General features: G+C 45.8%; 1 protein-coding gene across 1 annotated transcript in view; it reads left to right on the top strand.

Annotated features, from left to right (window-relative positions):
• Window positions 1-2281: 2281 nt before the first annotated feature.
• Trs31 (trafficking protein particle complex subunit 31) overlaps window positions 2282-19300 on the top strand; it is a 152662-nt gene continuing 135643 nt past the window's right edge. Inside the window, exon 1 of the mRNA XM_045740828.2 lies at window positions 2282-2408. The gene's annotated coding sequence lies outside the window, so the exon portion shown is untranslated. The remainder of the gene's footprint in view (window positions 2409-19300) is intronic.

Genomic DNA, 19300 nt, shown 5'->3' with positions numbered 1-19300 from the left:
TACCCTAATTTACCCTAAACGCTTTAATGTAGGTAATTAAAAGATCATAAAAAAGTTTTTAGAAATGTTAATTATATACGTTCTAAGGTTGTATATAAAAGTTCTCAAAAAACCTTTTCTAAACGTAATTATAAACGTGCTGAAAACAATGAAATGTCGTTTTTAGGATGTTTTAAAAACATGAAAATGTTTGCTGGGTTGTCGTTTCCGTAAAGTGTACTATCACTGTCAACACTACGCCTTGCCTCCTGTCTTCTTCGTTTCTTTTGTTGCCTTGTTAGAACTTCTTGATACTCACCCTCCTCGACTGACTGGCTGCTTTCAGAGTCCATGTTAATATTGCCGTGGGAAGTAGCCTAAGCTAAGTCTACACATAAGGAGACTGACTCGTATCAATCGCCTTCCCCCCCCCCTCCCCCCATGCTGGGTACTGAGATGGAGACTCAGTCACCAGACTGTATAGCACTGTATCATCCTTTGCAGATGACACTAGGATCTTCATGAGAGTAGGCAACATAGAGGACACGGCGAACCTCCAGTCAGATGTAGATCAGGTCTTTCTATGGGCTACAGAAAATAATATGGTGTTTAACGAAGATAAGTTCCAGCTCATGCGCTATGGAAAAAATGAAAATATAAAAACGGAAACCACGTACAAAACTCAGGCAAATCATAACATAGAACGAAAAGGCAATGTAAAGGATCTGGGTGTACTCATGTCGGAAGACCTTACCTTTAAAGAACACAATAAAGTAGCCGTCACAACTGCAAGAAAAATGACAGGTTGGATAACAAGAACTTTTCACACTAGAGATGCTATACCGATGATGATACTTTTCAAAACGCTTGTGCTCTCTAGAGTGGAGTACTGCTGCACAATGACAGCACCTTTCAAAGCTGGAGAAATTACTGACCTGGAGAGCGTGCAGAGATCCTTTACTGCTAGAATCCACTCAGTAAAACATCTAAACTATTGGGACCGACTAAAGAGCCTAAAACTGTACTCCCTTGAGCGCAGGCGGGAGAGGTACATAATAATTTACACGTGGAAAATATTAGAGGGGCTGGTCCCAAACCTGCACACAGAAATAACATCACATGAGACCAGAAGACATGGCAGGATGTGCAGAATACCCCCGTTGAAAAACAGAGGTGCAACTGGTACTCTGAGAGAGAACTTTATCAACATCAGAGGTCCGAGACTGTTCAACACGCTTCCGCTACACATAAGGGGCATAACTGGCCGACCCCTCACAGTGTTCAAGAGAGAACTGGATAAGCACCTCCAAAGGATACCTGATCAACCAGGCTGTGACTCGTACGTCAGGCTGCGAGCAGCCGCGTCCAACAGCCTGGTTGATCAGTCCGGCAACCAGGAGGCCTGGTCGACGACCAGGCCGCGGGGACGCTGAGCCCCGGAAGCACCTCAAGGTAAGGTAGCCAGTTCTTCTGGTGACTGAGTCTCCATCTCAGTACCCAGCATGGGGGGGAGGGGGGGGAAGGCGATTGACACGAGTCAGTCTCCTTATGTGTAGACTTAGCTAAACACCAACACTAACTTCACCCCTAGTTGCGGAGCAGGTATCTTGACCCGACCGCGTCCCAGGTAAGATCGACTGTGCCCACAAGATGGGTATGGGGTGCACAATAAATGAACTAAACTAAAAACTCTTCCTTACTTTCTTCTACGCACGTTTCACTTTCCATTTCACGTCCTGTTTCACCATCATCTTCACCACGTCTTAGAGGGTTAGTGGCCTTCAGGTAAATAAAGGTAAAATGAACTCTATGAAATAGAAATAGTTTATAGAAATAGAAATAAATACAGTTTTGATATTCCTAGAGTACGACTTAATCAAACTAGAAATGCTCTACAAATCAAGGGGCCCAGAATGTGGAATGACCTTCCCAACCATGTTAAAGACTACCTCTCTCAACCAGTTTAAGTTAAAAACGAAGCTATACCTAATAAATTCCCTGTAACCTACCTTACCCTTCTATTGTCAACCAATGTCTGTTTTTTTTTAAAGAGCGCTGTTTGTCGACATAATTGTATTTGTGCTGCTTTTTCATCTATGTTTTCATTCTACTCATTATGCTCAATTAGTATTAAGCTTGTCATTTAAGTTTATCATGCCCGAAACGCTTTGCGTAATAGTGGCTTTAGGCATTGTATGTACTAGCTCTACCTATAAGTCAACCAATCTTTGTAAAAATTTATTGTATGTATGTACCTTACCTAAATAAACATTTTATTTTTAACTATACTAACTCCCTTGAGGATGCATCTGGCAACATCGTTTTGTTTACATTTAGCGGAGGCGGTGCTGGTGGTGTCAGCTGCTCCTACACAGGGCGTGTTTACTGTGGCTTCCTCTACCTCACCTACTTAACTATATCAGTTTCTTGTAAGTACAATGTCTAACGTAACAATTAGCTTCTCATTAAAGACGATGTTTTCATTGATTGTGCATAGTCAATGTATATTCTAGTGGTATTCACCTAAGTACCATAGGAATAATTACCTTGGCCAAAGTACCTTTACCTGATTTACCTGATACCCACTAACCTTAGTGGCCACGACGAGGACAGAAAGCCGGCCGCTTATCGAAGGTACCCCCATTTGCCTTGATCTTTTCTAGGTGTATTTTAAAACAACACAGTTTTGGCAGTTAGGGCTGGCGGGTAGGCGGTTCCATGGGTTAATAACCCTGTGGGTGAAAAAGCATCTGTCCTCAGGACTACATTGTGGCTTGTTGAGCTTGAAACCATTCCTCCTTGTTTGTGTTACATCTGACCTTCTGAAGAAAATATCTGAATCAACATCCTTTAACTTGTTCAGTATTTTAAAAGTTTCAATCTATTATTTATTTATTTATTTATTTATTTATTTATTTATTTATGCATATACAAGAAGGTACATTGGGAATGTGAGGATACATAATATGGTAATTACAATCTTGTAAAGCCACTAGTACGCGCAGCATTTCGGGCAGGTCCTTAATCTAAGAAAATTTTAAGTAGGTAAATACTTGCAAAATTTATAAAAAAATAATAAGTTACATGGCAAGAAGAAAAAAAAAAAGATGAGAGAAAATTGTAGGTACAGTATATTAAAGCACATAGGTAGCTAAGATTGATTGCAATGACAGCTTGAATGGTAGTTGACAAAAATTGGTAGTCACAATACAGCATATGGCTAGCACATAAAAGAAGACAGCAATGAACACAATGATAAGGTTGTTTGGGTTAAATACATAAAAATTAGGAGATTGGGTAACACTAGGTACAGAGCAAATTTAAAGCTCAGTGTAGGAAACTAAGAAGATGAAATTAGGTCTTTTTGGTTTTTCTTTTAAATAAGGCAAAAGTTTTACACTTTTTCAATTCACTAGGGAGTGAGTTCCATAGACTAGGTCCCTTAATTTGCATAGAGTGTTTACACAGATTAAGTTTGACCCTGGGGATATCAAAGAGATATTTATTTCTGGTGTGATGATAATGGGTCCTATTACATCTGTCCAGGGAGAGTTACAGAGCATGGTTTGCATTTAAGAACAGGGTTTTGTAAATGTAGTTGACACAAGAGAATGTGTGGAGGGAGATAATATTTAGCAAGTTTAGGGATTTAAACAAGGGAGCTGAGTGTTGTCTGAAAGCAGAGTTAGTTATTATTCTGATAGCAGATTTTTGCTGTGTGATGATGGGCTTAAGGTGGTTATCAGATCCACCCCGTCATTCCTGGTTTGCAGTGTTGTTAGCCCAATGGCCTTCAAGCATTCCTGATATGGGAGATGACTTAGCTCTGGAATAACTTTTGTTGCCCGGTGTTGCACGCTCTCCGTTCTCCGATTTCTTTCTGAAGATATACCTTCCTTGATATCCTTAAAAAAGCAAGAGTAACACCAGTCCATAAAGGAGGCAATCCGGCGGACATAAACAATTATAGACCAATATCAAATCTACCCATTCTATCAAAAATATTTGAAAAAATTATCTAGAAACAGCTCTATTCTTACCTTGTAAAATTCGACATACTCAGCCCCTGCCAGTTTGGCTTCCGGTCCCAAAAGAGCACCAATGATGCAATCATTAGTCTCCTTGACGTGATCTACTCAGCCCTTGACAAAAATGAGTTTCCGATTGGACTCTTCATTGACCTAAGAAAAGCCTTTGATACTGTAAATCACAACTACCTCTTACTTAAACTCCAGCATTATGGAATCCGAGGCTTTGCCCTGGACTACATCCAATCCTATCTTAGTGACAGACACCAATGTGTAACCATCAGTGATACAACCTCTTCCACTCTACCAATAACTGTTGGAGTGCCACAGGGCAGCATCTTAGGACCTCTTCTATTTCTTATATATATCAATGATCTGCCTAATGTCTCTAATATTCTTAAACCTATATTGTTTGCTGATGATACTACCCTTATCTATTCAGACCCCAACCCACATACACTAAATAATGTTGTAATAATGAATTTAAAAAAGTCCACTTATGGATGTCAACTAACAAACTAACTCTAAACATAGAAAAGACCTACTACATCTTATTTGGAAGGAAATCATCGAATGCAATTCAGCTACAGATAGACAACATTAACATCAGTAATAAAAATGATGGAAAGTTTCTTGGCCTATTCCTAGACAAGAGACTCAACTTCAGCACCCACATTCAACACATAACTAAGAAAGTCTCTAAAACAGTTGGTATACTCTCTAAAATAAGATATTATGTTCCCAACTCTGCTCTCCTCTCACTATATTATGCACTAATCTATCCCTATCTTAATTATGGTATCTATGCATGGGGGTCTACCACTGCAAACCACCTTAAGCCCATCATCACCCAGCAAAAACCTGCTATCAGAATAATAACAAACTCTGCTTTCAGACAACACTCAGCTCCCTTGTTTAAATCCGTTGACTTGCTAAATATTATCTCCCTCCACACATTCTCTTGTGTCAACTACATTTGCAAAACCCTGTTCTTAAATGCAAACTATGCTCTGTAACTCTCCCTGGACAGATGTAATAGGATCCATTATCACCACTCCAGAAATAAATATCTCTTTGATATCCCCAGGGTCAAACTTAATCTGTGTAAACACTCTATGCAAATTAAGGGACCTAGTCTATGGAACTCACTCCCTAGTGAATTGTAAAGCTGTTAAACTTTTGCCTCATTTAAAAACAAAAACAAAAAGTACCTAATTTCATCTTCGCAGTTTCCTACACTTAGCTTTAAATTTGCTCTGTATCTAGTGTTACCCAATCTCTATGTACTTAATCCTAACAACTTTATCATTGTGTTCATTGCTGTCTTCTTTTATGTGCTAGCCATATGCTGTATTGTGCCTACTAATTTTTGTTAAACTGCCATTCAAGCTGTCATTTCAATCATTCTGAGCTACCTATGTGCTTTAATATACCTACAATTTTTCTCTCATCTTTTATTTTTTTCATGCTATGTAACTGTTACCATTTTTATAAATTTTTCAAGTATTTACCTACTTATAAGTTTCTTAGATTAAGGACCTGCCCGAAACGCTGTGCGTACTAGTGGCTTTACAAGAATGTAATTACTATTCTATGTATCCTCACAATCCCAATGTACCTTCTTGTATATATATAAATAAATAAATAAATAAATAATTAAAGATGAGGTCTTCATGCTCGGATACAGTAATCCAAATTGGGGTGCACCAGAGATATACATTTGAACCATTACCTTCTTTTCCTTATTCAGGAAAAAGCCACCTCTTCCTTTTTCTAAAAAGTCTCTAGATTTCTAGCTCTGTCCATTGCATTGCTCTACAACAAATCACTTGGACTCCGAACCTTTTTGGATATTAAAAAAAAAAAAAAAACTAGAGTAACCCCAGTCTATAAATGTGGTGATCTCACTGATATAAACAATTTCAGACCTATACCAATTTTGCCAACATTGTCAAAAATATTTGAAAAGCTAATCTACAAGCAGCTTTACTTTTATCTAGCTAAAAACAATATACAGTACTTAGCTCTTGCCAATATGGCTTCAGACTCCCAAAAAAGCACCAATGATGCACTTATTAGTATGATTAACTTGATACATGGAGCTCTTGATAAAAATGAGTTTCCGGGAGGGTTATTTGTTGATCTACGTAAGGCTTTTGACCACAACAACTTTTTTCGTAAATTACATGATTAGCGAGTCAGAGGTCACTGCCTCCAATACCTTCAGTCTTACCTTAGTGATTGGCTCCAGTAAGTTTCTGTGAATAATTCCCTTTCTCCCACCCTATAGATCAACATTGGTGTTCCACAGGGCAGTATACTTGGCCCCCTCCTCTTTCTCATCTACATTAATGACCTTCCAAATGCCTCTCAACACCTCAAACCAATTTTATTTGCTGATGACACAATCTTCATTTTCTCTAGTCCTATCCCTCTTATTCTGAATGACACAGTAAATACTGAACTAAATAAAGTACCTCTTCGGAATAGTAACTGCTAACAAACTCACCCTTAACACTGACAAAACCTTCTATATTTTGTTTGATAATAAATCCTCAGACCAAATTAATCTAAGAATTAACAATATCCAAATTAGTAACAAAGTAGATTGTAAATTACTTGGTGTACTCATTGATAACAAGCTGAATTTGCAGGGCCACATTTGACATATAGCCAAAAAAAGTTTATAAAACAGTTGGCATTCTTTCTAAAATAGATATTATGTAGCTTGCCCTGCCCTGGTTACGCTGTATTACTCTTTCATCTATCCTTATCTCAATTGTGGTATCTGTGCTTGGGATTCTACTACTCAAAATCATCTACATCCTCTAATTACGAAACAAATCTGCTATTAGAACAATAACAAACTCTGGCCCTAGACAGCACACTCTACCTCCTTACTTAAATCTTTGAATGTGTTAGATATTAAGTCACTGCACATCCTCTCAAGTGTACTCTATATATATTAAATACTGAACTGTAAGGCCAATCCAGACCTTAAATGCTTCCTAGAAGGTTGTAACAGAACCTTTGGGCACCGATCTTTGTAACAGAATCATATACCTATTTTGATATTTGACTTGGGAAAACTAGAAATGTTCTGCAAATCAAGGGACCTAGAATGTGGAATGACCTTCCCAATCATGTTAAAGACTGTACCCCTCTCAACCAGTTTAAGAGAAAAACTAAGTTCTACCTAATCGACTTCATGTAACCTACCTTACCTCCTAAATGTCAACCTATGTCCTACCCTCGACTAGGGTTAGACACCCAGAAAGGTAGGCATCTCAAAACTGACCCAACTTGGTAGGAAACTGCAAAAAAACCAAGACCGAACAGAGAAACAGAACTTTCCAAAAGAAAATAAGGAAACCACCAAACAAGCAAACATCATTCACCCATGCCGTGCAGCTCATCCCCTACACCAGCTGCCCACACCTTAGTTCGTTGGCTGAAGCGCTCTTAGGTGGTTGTCAACTCTGGCCTTGGTTTCCTGTTGGATTTTGTGCCCTTGTGGAGTTTCCTGCTGTTTGTGGCGCAGTGGCTAGGAGTAACGTAGTGTGCTGGGGCTGCATGTGCTTTGGGCTGCCTTCCCCCAAGTGCCCTGTAAGTACAGTGACACCTTGGCTTATGAATACCCCTCTTTATGAACTTTTCGGGTTACAAGCCCAATTTCTTTGTAAAATCCGAATCGGGTTATGAACTTTGCCTCTGGTAACGTAGTTTGTTGATACGCATTTGGCTGACCTAGTGCATGGGGGCACGGCAATTGCGCCTAAGTTTACCAGTGCCTCCTGCCTAGTGACAATCGTGCCTGAATTCTTTGTAAAGAATTTCAGTGTTTTTCAAATTTTTGGATATTTAAACATAAAAGTAATTATTATATATCTCGCCATGGGTCCCAAGAAAGTCAGTGGTAAGGTTCAACCTAAGAAATTAGTTGTGAGTAAAGGCAGGGAGAGGATGTCCCTTCCTCATTAAGAAAATGTGTGAGATATGGGAAGAACTGCAAAGTTTTGTTGAATAAACTCACACAAATAAAGCTGTAGCAGGTCATTGTATTGACCATTTAAATGACAGTGATGTCTCACTACAGACATGTGTTAAAATGTAGGAAAAAAGAAGTGTCTTTAGACAGATTCTTAGTAAGGCAAGCAAGCAGTGAGCCACAACCAAGTTCTAGTGGTACTCCTGCAAAATGTAGGAGAGAGAGTACTACAGAAGAGTCATCACTGCCTGATGTAATGTACAAACATTCTGTTAGATTAAAGATAGAGGTAGAACATACAATGCCTAAAGCCACTAGTACACAGCGTTTTGGGCAAGGAGAGGTGGGGAAAAAAACACTTAGACTAAAACTTAATAGTAATTGAGCTTAAAGTATAAATTGTGTTAAATGAAAACAAAAATAATAAAAGTTGAAAAAAAAGGGGGGAACATGGTAGAAAATAGCTAATATACAAGTTGGTCAACAAACAGCATTTTTTTTTTTTTTTTAAATAGTAAGACATGGGTTGACATTTAGAAGTAAGATAGGTTACATGGAGTTAATTAGGTAGTACTTAGTTTTCATCTTAAACTGGTTGAGAGGTACAATCTTTGACATAATTGGGAAGGTCATTCCACATTCTGGGTCCCTTGATTTGTAAAGCATTCCTAGTTTGATTAACCCTTAAACCGCGCAAATTATATATATATGATATCAGTGACAAAACCGAAACTGCGCACATCATATATATATGATTTCGTGTCTAGCGCTATAATTTAAATGCCCTGCCTGGGATAGGGGCAGCTATAGTACAGCCATGACCGATAGTTGCCAGATGCCACCTAGAAAAAAAATCCAGGCCAACATTCTCTGGTTAGAGCGTCAGTATTGAGCAAGCCACCAAGGCTGGTGCACGCAGCACAAGCTCACAACACCGCTGTTCAGCTTGTGACCACAGCATCGCCTACAAATGCCATAATATATATGATACTGCTATTATTTAGCAGTGATAGTATTACTGAAGACCCCTGACTGATAAAACTGACCAGGATTCTGATAATAGCAGGATTGTGGTGATATTTAGCACTGTGCTCCATGTAGGGAGGAGTAAGGCTGTGGAGGGAGGGTTGTGGCGTCGTCTTCTGACTGTGTGTGGCCACCATTTATTGACTGCACTCACCATACCAGCTTAGTGGTTCGCTATGGCGAACACAAATGTAGATACTTAGATAGTTATATATAACGTGTGTATAGTGTGAGATAATAGCGAGAGGAGTAGGTTGGGAGCCGCCATTTTGGTGAGGGAAGAGCATCGTCTGCACGACTTGTCATATTGTTTACTGGTGACCACTATGGTCTTTGCGCACCATACCAGCTTATTTGTACAGGTATGGTGAATAAAACAGGTAGATACTTATATATAATGTATGTATATAGCGTAATAACACCACAAACAATATTGTTGGAGGAGAAATATTAGTGCGCTTGCCTTGAGGGCGGCCGCTGATCAGCTGACTGTGTGAGTAATTACCTAAGTGTAATTACCTAAGTGTAGTTACAGGATGAGAGCTACGCTCGTGGTGTCCCGTCTTCCCAGCACTCTTTGTCATATAACGCTTTGAAACTACTGACGGTCTTGGCCTCCACCACCTTCTCACTTAACTTGTTCCAACCGTCTACCACTCTATTTGCGAAGGTGAATTTTCTTATATTTCTTCGGCATCTGTGTTTAGCTAGTTTAAATCTATGACCTCTTGTTCTTGAAATTCCAGGTCTCAGGAAGTCTTCCCTGTCGATTTTATCAATTCCAGTAACTATTTTGTATGTAGTGATCATATCACCTCTTTTTCTTCTGTCTTCTAGTTTTGGCATATTTAATGCTTCTAACCTCTCCTCGTAGCTCTTGCCCTTCAGTTCTGGGAGCCACTTAGTAGCATGTCTTTGCACCTTTTCCAGTTTGTTGATGTGCTTCTTAAGATATGGGCACCACACAACAGCTGCATATTCTAGCTTTGGCCTAACAAAAGTCATGAACAATTTCTTTAGTATATCGCCATCCATGTATTTAAATGCAATTCTGAAGTTAGAAAGCATAGCATAGGCTCCTTGCACAATATTCTTTATGTGGTCCTCAGGTGATAGTTTTCTATCTAGAACCACTCCTAGATCTCTTTCTTTATCAGAATTCTTTAAAGATTTCTCACATAATATATAGGTTGTGTGGGGTCTATGTTCTCCTATTCCACATTCCATAACATGACATTTATTAACATTAAATTCCATTTGCCAAGTGGTGCTCCATATACTTATTTTGTCCAGGTCTTCTTGAAGGGCATGACAGTCATCTAAATTTCTTATCCTTCCTATTATCTTAGCATCATCAGCAAACATGTTCATATAATTCTGTATACCAACTGGTAGATCATTTATGTACACAATAAACATCACTGGTGCAAGAACTGAACCCTGTGGTACTCCACTTGTGACATTTCTCCATTCTGATACATTGCCTCTGATTACTGCCCTCATTTTTCTATCAGTCAGAAAATTTTCCATCCATGATAGAAGCTTACCTGTCACCCCTCCAATATTTTCCAGTTTCCAGAACAACCTCTTATGTGGAACTCTGTCGAAAGCCTTTTTTAGGTCCAGATAGATGCAGTCAACCCAACCATCTCTTTCCTGTAATATCTCTGTGGCTCGATCATAGAAACTGAGTAAATTCGATACACAGGATCTTCCAGATCGAAAACCATACTGTCTGTCTGATATTATATCATTTCTCTCTAGGTGTTCTACCCATTTAGTTTTGATTAGTTTTTCCAATACTTTCACTATTACACTTGTCAATGATACAGGTCTATAATTGAGGGGGTCTTCCCTGCTGCCACTTTTGTAGATTGGAACTATGTTAGCCTGTTTCCACCCGTCTGCTACGATTCCTGTACACAGGGATGCCTGAAAGATCAGGTGAAGTGGAATGCTGAGCTCAGATGCACATTCTCTCAGAACCCATGGTGAAACGCCATCTGGGCCAGCTGCTTTGTTCTTACCGAGCTCCTTGAGCATTTTTTCCACTTCGTCTCTAGACACCTCTATGTGTTCTATGTTGTTCTCTGGAATTCTTATTGTATCTGGTTCCCTAAAGATTTCATTTTGTACAAACACACTTTGGAACTTTTCGTTTAGTGTTTCACACATTTCCTTTTCATCTTCCGTGAATCTATTTCCCATTTTCAACCTCTGAATATTATCCTTTACCTGCAATTTGTTGTTTATGAATTTATAGAATAGACCTGGTTCTGTTTTACATTTGTCCGCAATCCCTTTTTCAAAATTTCTTTCTGCCTCTCTCCTCACTGCCGTGTAGTTGTTTCTTGCATCTTTGTATCGCTGGTATGTTTGGGGGTTCGGCCTCTTCCTGTATTGATTCCATTTTTGTGTCTTTCGGTCTCTAGCCCTCTCGCAATTTCTATTGAACCAATCCTGTTTCCTAGTTCTGCATCTCTGTTTTGGTATAAATTTTTTTGTGCCTTTATCATATATTTCACAAAACTTGCCATACATCTCATTCACTTCCTTGCCTAGCATCAAGTCTGTCCAATTATACTCACTAAAAAAATTTCTAAGGTCACCATAATGTCCTCTCCTGAAGTCTGGTTTTTCAACTGCTTCAACCTCCTTATTTTCTTCCAGCTTATAACGCATTGCATACTTTATTCCCAAAAAGACATGGTCACTTTTACCCAAGGGAGGAAGGTACTGAATGTCAAATATCTCTTCCTCCTTCCTGGTAAATATCAAATCTAGCATGGAGGGAACGTCCCCTTCCCTCATCCTCGTAGCTTGTTTAACATGTTGATACAAGAATGTTTCCAGGATGAGGTCTACAAATTTACAGGTCCAAAAATCTTCTGTTTTAGCTTCATATGCTTCCCAGTCTATGGATTTCAAGTTGAAGTCACCGACTATCAACAGTCGTGATCTATCGTTATCCGCTCTCGCTATAATCTCTCTCATTATTGTTATAAGACCTTCACGTTTACTATCTACGTCTTTGTAGCTACGTCTTTGTGCCTTTACTCACCATACAAGCTTAGATGTACAGTTATGGTGAACAAAACATGTAAATACGTATATATAACGTCTGTGTATAGTGAATAAATACATAAACAGTATTGTGGGAGGAGAATGAGGGCGAGTGAGGTGGTGTTGAGGGAGGGAGTGGTAGTGAGTGGCTCGCTGGTGTTTGGCGGTCACTCCTCGTTGCTTTTTGACTCACAAGACCAACTTAGTAGTTCGTTATGGTGAACAAAACATGCAGATACTTATATATAACCTGTGTATATAGTGTAACAACAGCAAAACTTTTTGTTTATTGTTATATGAACATAATAATTGAATCACTTATATGCACACCATAATTTTGAGTACAGCGATGGTTCACACATTTTATTATATAAATATACCACAATTCACTGTATGGAATAATATTACTGCAAAAAAACTAAGAAAAAATGAATCGGAGACATTGAAATAATTAGGTAATAATATATTTGTGGCAACTGCCGTCTGACAGCTCGGGCAGAGTAGACCTCTTCTGGCGAAGGCTCTGCCAACGCCCCTTTTCTGGGGGGAGCCCCGTCGGCTCCCCGGAGCTATCCCAGGCTGATATGCTAATGTCAGACTTTGGCATCAGTCATGTGTATGGAGTTCTTAGGCCTACTGGGGACCATGGCCAGAACCGGGCCCCCTCAGAGAGGCAAGGGGAGCAATGGCCTATAGAAGCCCCCGTGTGGTTGGAAGCATTCTATGTCTGCCATCGACCGGAACAGGCACCCAGAAAGGTAAGCGCCTCAAAACAAACCCCTATTCTGGTTAAAATTGCTACCAAAAACCGAACTAGTGGATAGAACTCCCCAACCGAAAACAAGCAAACTAGTGTGACGTCACACACCGCCGCGCCGCTGTCTGCGCAGCTCCCCCCTCCCCGGGAGGGGGAAGGGGGAGCCCCAGACCCCCCGCGCCGGCTACCCATACCTCAGTTCTTGAGGCTGATGATATAGGCAATGGTCGTGTGCTCTGGCTCCGGTGTCGCTACTGCACTGTGCTTTGCGTGTGGTGTTAGTTTTGTGGGTGCGAGAGCCAGGAGTTATCTTCAGTACTCGGGCTGCATGCGCCTAGGGCTGCCTTCCCTAGGTGCCCTGTAAGTACTACCCTTGGGGCTTGGGGCCACCTTCCACAGGCTCCTCGGGGTCTGCCTCTGCTGGTCCGTTTTACCTTTCGGTTTTTCGGCCGCCTGTTGGGCTCTTGGGTGTTCTGTTCTCCCTTGTTACCGGCAGGTAAGAGGCAGTTTGCACTGGTAGGGGCGCAGGGTGCTGCTCAGCTTGTATTTTCCGACATCGCGGCCGGCTCTGTTCCTTGGGGTTCGCTGTCCTCTTGCGGGGTTTTGTTTTTGCCTGGTGGGGGGTTCTGTCATTTTATTCAGTTTGTTTTTGCCCTTCCACTGTTCTCCTCGGTGGCGCCCCCTGCTAGGTCCCCGTGAGTGTACACGTCCCTGGGGTTCAGCTTTAGAAGTTTGCTTGGTAGTTTTGGGTGCCGGTTTGCAGCACCCTGCCTGGGACTACCTGAGCGCGAGTCCTCTTAAAGTAAACGCTCAGGACCCTGGGAATCCCCTAGGGGGCGCGTGGGTCCGATGGATGTGACCCCGGAGTCCCCACTCGCTGTGTGCGAGTTTGAGGGTTGCTCGGTTCCCTTGTCTCAGGGTGACCCTCATTGTTTTTGCCTCTGCCACGCTGCCTGTTGGGTCGGTGATACTTTCGACCCTGAGTCCTGTGAGTGTTGCTGCTTGCTTGTGACTCAATTTACCCAATCCTCTGATGATTCTATTCGGGTACAGGCGGCGCGTGCGTTGCAGTCTAGGTTTTGTCTGTTGCAACGCGCTTGGTTGGTTGCTTCCCCGGATGCCCCAGGGGTGCCCCGCTTTGCTTTTCGAGACCCGGACTTGGGGGTGGGGGTCGCTTCGATCCTGGTTCAGTCCTCACTCCTCGTCTTTCCCCTTCTGTTCGTTCTGGTCCCCCGCCCCTGCTTCCGGCCCCGAAGCGTCTGAGGGTTTCGGGGTCGGAGCAGGGGTTACTTGATCTTGAGACTCGGGCAGCTTCGGGGGGTGCCCCTTCCAGGAGGGCGGCAGAGGCATTCGAGTCTTGTCTCCCGGCCGAAGCTTCAGGGTCTGACCAGTGGGCCCCCCTTCCTCCAGCTTTTCCGGCTGCTCCGTCCTTGTCTTGTGGGGTCGGGGCTTGGGGAGAGGACTCGGCCTCGGATCCTGTGGTGAAGGACCTCGAGGCTGGGGAGGGGCTGACTTGGGGGCCTTGGGCCCCACTGGACCCCGCCTGGGTTTTTCTTCCCACTGAGCGGGGCTTATTGTTACAAGGAGTGGGGTTTTCTTTTCCCCCCTCTGCGTACGAGTTGGATTTGGTGTCGGCCCCTCCCCGGGTTCGGTTCCGTGTTCCCCCGGGTACGTCGGTTCCGTCCTTCCGGAGGTTTTCGGCTTATCGCATCCAACCTGGTGTGGTGCGAGCGGCCTTTGCAGCTTACCTCCTGCGTGACCCGGATTATGCCTCGGAAATGGATCCGTCCACGTTCAGGTTTGGGACTTCGTTCCCTTTCTGGCTCCATTACGAGGTTCCGGAGTGGTCCTGGCTAGCAGACTGCCTCTTGTTTGGTCTGGATTCCTGGCATTCCTTCTGTCGTTCCCGCACGCTGGAGTGGCGGGAAGCTTCCACGGTGCTTCAGGTTTTTCTGGGGGGCGAACTTGAGTACCTGAATGAGTGCTTGTTTGCCCCTGCCCTTCCCCGCGATGTGGGCGTTATTCAACTCCATGTGCAGGTTCCCTCCCTTTCGGCGGCGCTCGTTGCGGAGGACTTGCGCGCCCGGGGCCTTTTGAGTTCGGCCTTGCGGTTCATTTCCCTCCTGGAGCTGTCTTCGGATTGGCTCGTGGAGGATGTGGGGACGCTTGGGTCCATCCCGGGGTCCGGCACCTTGTCCTCGGCTGCACGTTCATCGGCTGCCTTGTTGAAGCTGTTCACGCCGATTTTGCGGGATGCGGTTCTCTGTTTTATGCTTCCCGTCTCGCGTGTCGGCAGACGGTGCTGGGTTCCTCTGTGGAATCTGCTTGGGCTCTGGCTCTTAGGCGTTCTTCACCTTTTTGTCCTCTCCTGTTTGCGGAGTCGGCCGTGGCGCAGTTTATTCAGGCTGCGTCGGCGGCTTGTCGTCCGATGTCGGACTTGTTGGTTTTCCGGGGGTCACGGGGTGGGTCTTCCCGGAAAGGTCGTGCCAGGGCTCGGGGTTCCTCTCGTCGTGGTAGGCCTCTGGTGTCAGGTTCGGGGTTGGCTCCTCCTGCGGACCCTCCCTCGTCTGGTCGGCGCGGTGTTCGCGCTGTGCGGGGTTCTGGGTCTCGTAAGGGTCGCCGGCCCTTTCGCGGTTTGCCCCCATGACGGGGTGATGGGGGGGGCGGCTTGCACTGTTCGCCCGCGCCTGGTCCCACGATTCGTGGGCCTTTCGGGTCGTGTCTCGCGGCCTGCGGTGGCGTTGGGTGGCCCCTCCCCCCTTTGGGGGGTCGGGGCTGGCAGGGCAGGTTTCTTCCCCTGCGCTCTGTCGAGTCGTCTTGGAGTGGATACGCTTGGGCGTCGTCGAAACGACGTCGTCCCTCAGATGGGTTTCCCGTCTGTTTCCGGTTCCGAAACGGGACTGCGCGGACCTGCGGTTCATTCTGGACTTGTCCCATCTGAACCCCTGGGTTCATTGCCCCTCCTTTCGGATGACTACGCTGTCTCAGGTTCGGCTCCTCTTGGAGCCGGGAGCTTGGATGGTGTCCCTGGACCTCCAGGACGCTTATTGGCATGTCCCGATTCATCCGCTGTTCAGGGACTGGCTCGGTTTTGTCGTGGGGCGTCTGAGTTACCGCTTTCGTTGTCTCCCGTTCGGGTTGAACGTGGCACCTTGCGTGTTCACGCGCCTTACACGGGTTGTGGTGGCTCGTTTGCGTCTCCTAGGTGTTCGGGTGTTGGCCTACTTCGAAGACTGGCTGGTTTGGGCTCCCAGCCAGTCAGCTTGCTTGCTAGCCAGGGATTTGGTTCTTTCCCAGCTCGCCGAGTTAGGGTTCTTGGTGAACTGGAGGAAGTCCCATCTGGTTCCCTCTCAGGTTCGGACTTGGCTGGGTCTCGTTTGGGACTCTCGAACCGCCTCCTTGTCTCTCCCTCCGGAGTCTCTCCTGCGGCTGCGGTCCCGCCTTCGTCTGTTTCTGGAGGGCCCTCGGGTCACCCGGCGGTTGCTCGAGGGGCTGTGCGGGAGCCTGAACTTCGCGATGGTGGTCTACCCGCCGGGTTGGGTTTGGCTTCGACGGCTGTTCTGGTTCCTTCGGGGTTCCCCCTTCCGCCTCTCTCGCGATCGCAGAGTTTGACCCCCGGGGGCCTTGCGTCGGTTGCTGCGTCACCGGCTTCCTCTTCGGGTTTTTCGGGGTTCAGTGCCTTGGCGCCTACCCGAGCCCCCGCTCGATGTGTACACGGATGCGTCGTCTCTCGGCTGGGGTTTTGTGACCAGTGCTCACCAGGCCGGCCAGGGGCGTTGGGGCCCATCCTTCCGTCGAGCTCACAGCACGGTGCGGGAGTTCGCGGCAGTGTGGTTTGCTCTGGGGAGGATTCGGGTGGCCCGCGGATCGACGATTCGGCTCCATTCGGACTGCTCTCCGGTGGTTCATTGCCTGAACCGCGGGGGTTCGATGCGGTCCTTGTCTCTTTGGGGTTGGTCGCTTCGGGTGACTCGTCTGCTGAGTTCTCGGGGTTTGGCTCTCCTAGCGGTTCACGTACGGGGCGTGTCCAACGTCTTGGCCGACGCCCTGTCTCGCTTCGCCCTGTCTCGACCGTCCACGGAGTGGACGGTCGACGACGAGTCCTTCCGTTGGCTTTACCAGACATTCGGGCGCCCTGAAGTGAACCTCTTCGCGTCGGCGTGGTCGCGGCGTCTTCCCGTTTATGTGGCGCCCTTCCCCGATCGCGAGGCCGTCGAGGTCGATGCCTTTCGGTTAGACTGGTCGAGGTGGGGGTTCCTGTACCTCTTTCCCCCGGTTCGGCTGTTGCTCCGGGTCCTGACTCGCTTAGAGACTTACCAGGGGAGAGTTGTCCTTCTGGCCCCTTGGTGACCGGCGCAGCCTTGGTTTCAGGCGCTGGTTGCTCGGTGTCCGAACCCGAGGGTTTTCCCGCGGCTCCGCCTCTTTCAGCAGATCGGGCCAGTACGTCACGTGGCTGGTTCGATCTTCTCCTCGAGTCTTCGCGTATGGTTTTTTTGACTCGAGTCTATCATCATCTCTATGGTGATCAGGTGGCCTCCTTGTTGGTGTCCCGCCTGAGGGCTTCTTCTCGGCGGCAGTATGAAGTTTCTTGGCGGTCCTTCCGTTTCTTTTTGCGTCTTCGTCGTGTTAGTTCCTTGTCTGTTCGGGTGGTCTTGTCCTTCCTTTCGTGGTTGTTTCAGGACCGTCATCTTATGCCTAACACTGTCGCTTCGTATCGTGCGGTGCTGGCGGAGCCGCTTCAGCTTGCTTTCGGTATCGATGTTATGTCTGCGCCGTTTCGCAAGCTGTCTCGTGCATTGTTTCACCTCCAGCCTGCTCATGCGTCGCCTGAGCCGTCCTGGTCTTTGGACAGAGTGCTCGCTTTCCTTTCATCTCCTCGTTTCGTTGTGGCCCCTTCGGTCCAGGATTGTTTTTCCAAGGCACTTTTCTTGTTGGCTTTGGCCTCTGGGGGTCGGGTAGGGGAGCTTCATGCTCTCCTCCGGCGCAGGGGTTTCTGCTCTTTTGGTCGTGGTGATTGTTTTGTTCGTATGCAGCCGTCTCCTTCTTTTCTGGCAAAGAATGAGACTGCTGCGTTTCGGAGGGGTCCATGGGTGGTTGATGCTTGGTTGGTCAGGCCGGGGGTGCATCATGTTTTGTGTCTGGTTGCGGCGCTTCGCCGTTAATTGCGCGCCACAGCTTCTGTGTCCGGGGACGCGCTGTGGGTTGATCCGGTTTCCCTTCTTCCCTGTTCGCGGGTTCGGGTCTCTCAGGTCGTCCGCAGGGTTATTAAGTCCAGCCAGCCTGCGGTCTATCCCCGTGCCCATGACGTTCGTAAGTTCGCGGCTCTTGCTGCCGTCTTTGGGAATATGTCTTGGTCTGATATTCGGGCGCGGGGATTTTGGCGGTCGAACAGGGTCCTGGCTGCTCGTTACCTTGTGAATGTCCCTGGGCCTCGTCGGGCCTGTGTTGCTTTGGGTCGGCGGTTGCAGCCAGTTATCTCGGCTTCGAGTTGAGGAGTGAGCGACGACCGCCTACCGGGTAAGTCCCTCTTTTTTCTGTCTGTGGGTAGTTAGCTCCAGGGAGCCGACGGGGCTCCCCCCAGAAAACCAGCGTTGAATGTAATGAAATGCCATTTTCTGGGTGAGTCCCGGAGGCTCCCCGGCATCCCTCCCTCCCTCCGGTCGGCGGTTTTTCGCGTTTTTGACATCCAGCCTCAAGAACTGAGGTATGGGTAGCCGGCGCGGGGGGTCTGGGGCTCCCCCTTCCCCCTCCCGGGGAGGGGGGAGCTGCGCAGACAGCGGCGCGGCGGTGTGTGACGTCACACTAGTTTGCTTGTTTTCGGTTGGGGAGTTCTATCCACTAGTTCGGTTTTTGGTAGCAATTTTAACCAGAATAGGGGTTTGTTTTGAGGCGCTTACCTTTCTGGGTGCCTGTTCCGGTCGATGGCAGACATAGAATGCTTCCAACCACACAGGGGCTTCTATAGGCCATTGCTCCCCTTGCCTCTCTGAGGGGGCCTGGTTCTGGCCGTGGTCCCCGGTAGGCCTAAGAACTCCATACACATGACTGATGCCAAAGTCTGACATTAGCATATCAGCCTGGGATAGCTCCGGGGAGCCTCTGGGACTCACCCAGAAAATGGCGTTTCATTACATTCAACGCTGGTTTTTTGCCACACTTCCCTACACTATTGCAGCTAAAATATGCAGCCTACGATTTTTTTTGTTATTTTTTCCGTGATCAGGGAACAAAAATGAACACTTCTATAAGACGAAAGAATTTTTTGGATTTTTTGTTGTTGTTGCGCCTGTGGCTGTGAATTCTATTTGGGCCCCTAGCGGTTTGAGGGTTAAGTCTAACTCTTGGAATATCAAATAGGTATTTGTTTCTGGTGTGGTGCACATGAGTTCTGTTACAACCTTCTAGGAAGCGTTGAAGGTCAGGATTGACATTCTGTATGTTGGATTGTACATGTACATT

This window comes from Procambarus clarkii, chromosome 13 (assembly GCF_040958095.1).
Source record: "Procambarus clarkii isolate CNS0578487 chromosome 13, FALCON_Pclarkii_2.0, whole genome shotgun sequence".
In the NCBI taxonomy this organism is placed as follows: domain Eukaryota; kingdom Metazoa; phylum Arthropoda; class Malacostraca; order Decapoda; family Cambaridae; genus Procambarus; species Procambarus clarkii.
This window is presented reverse-complemented; position numbering and strand designations above follow the sequence as displayed.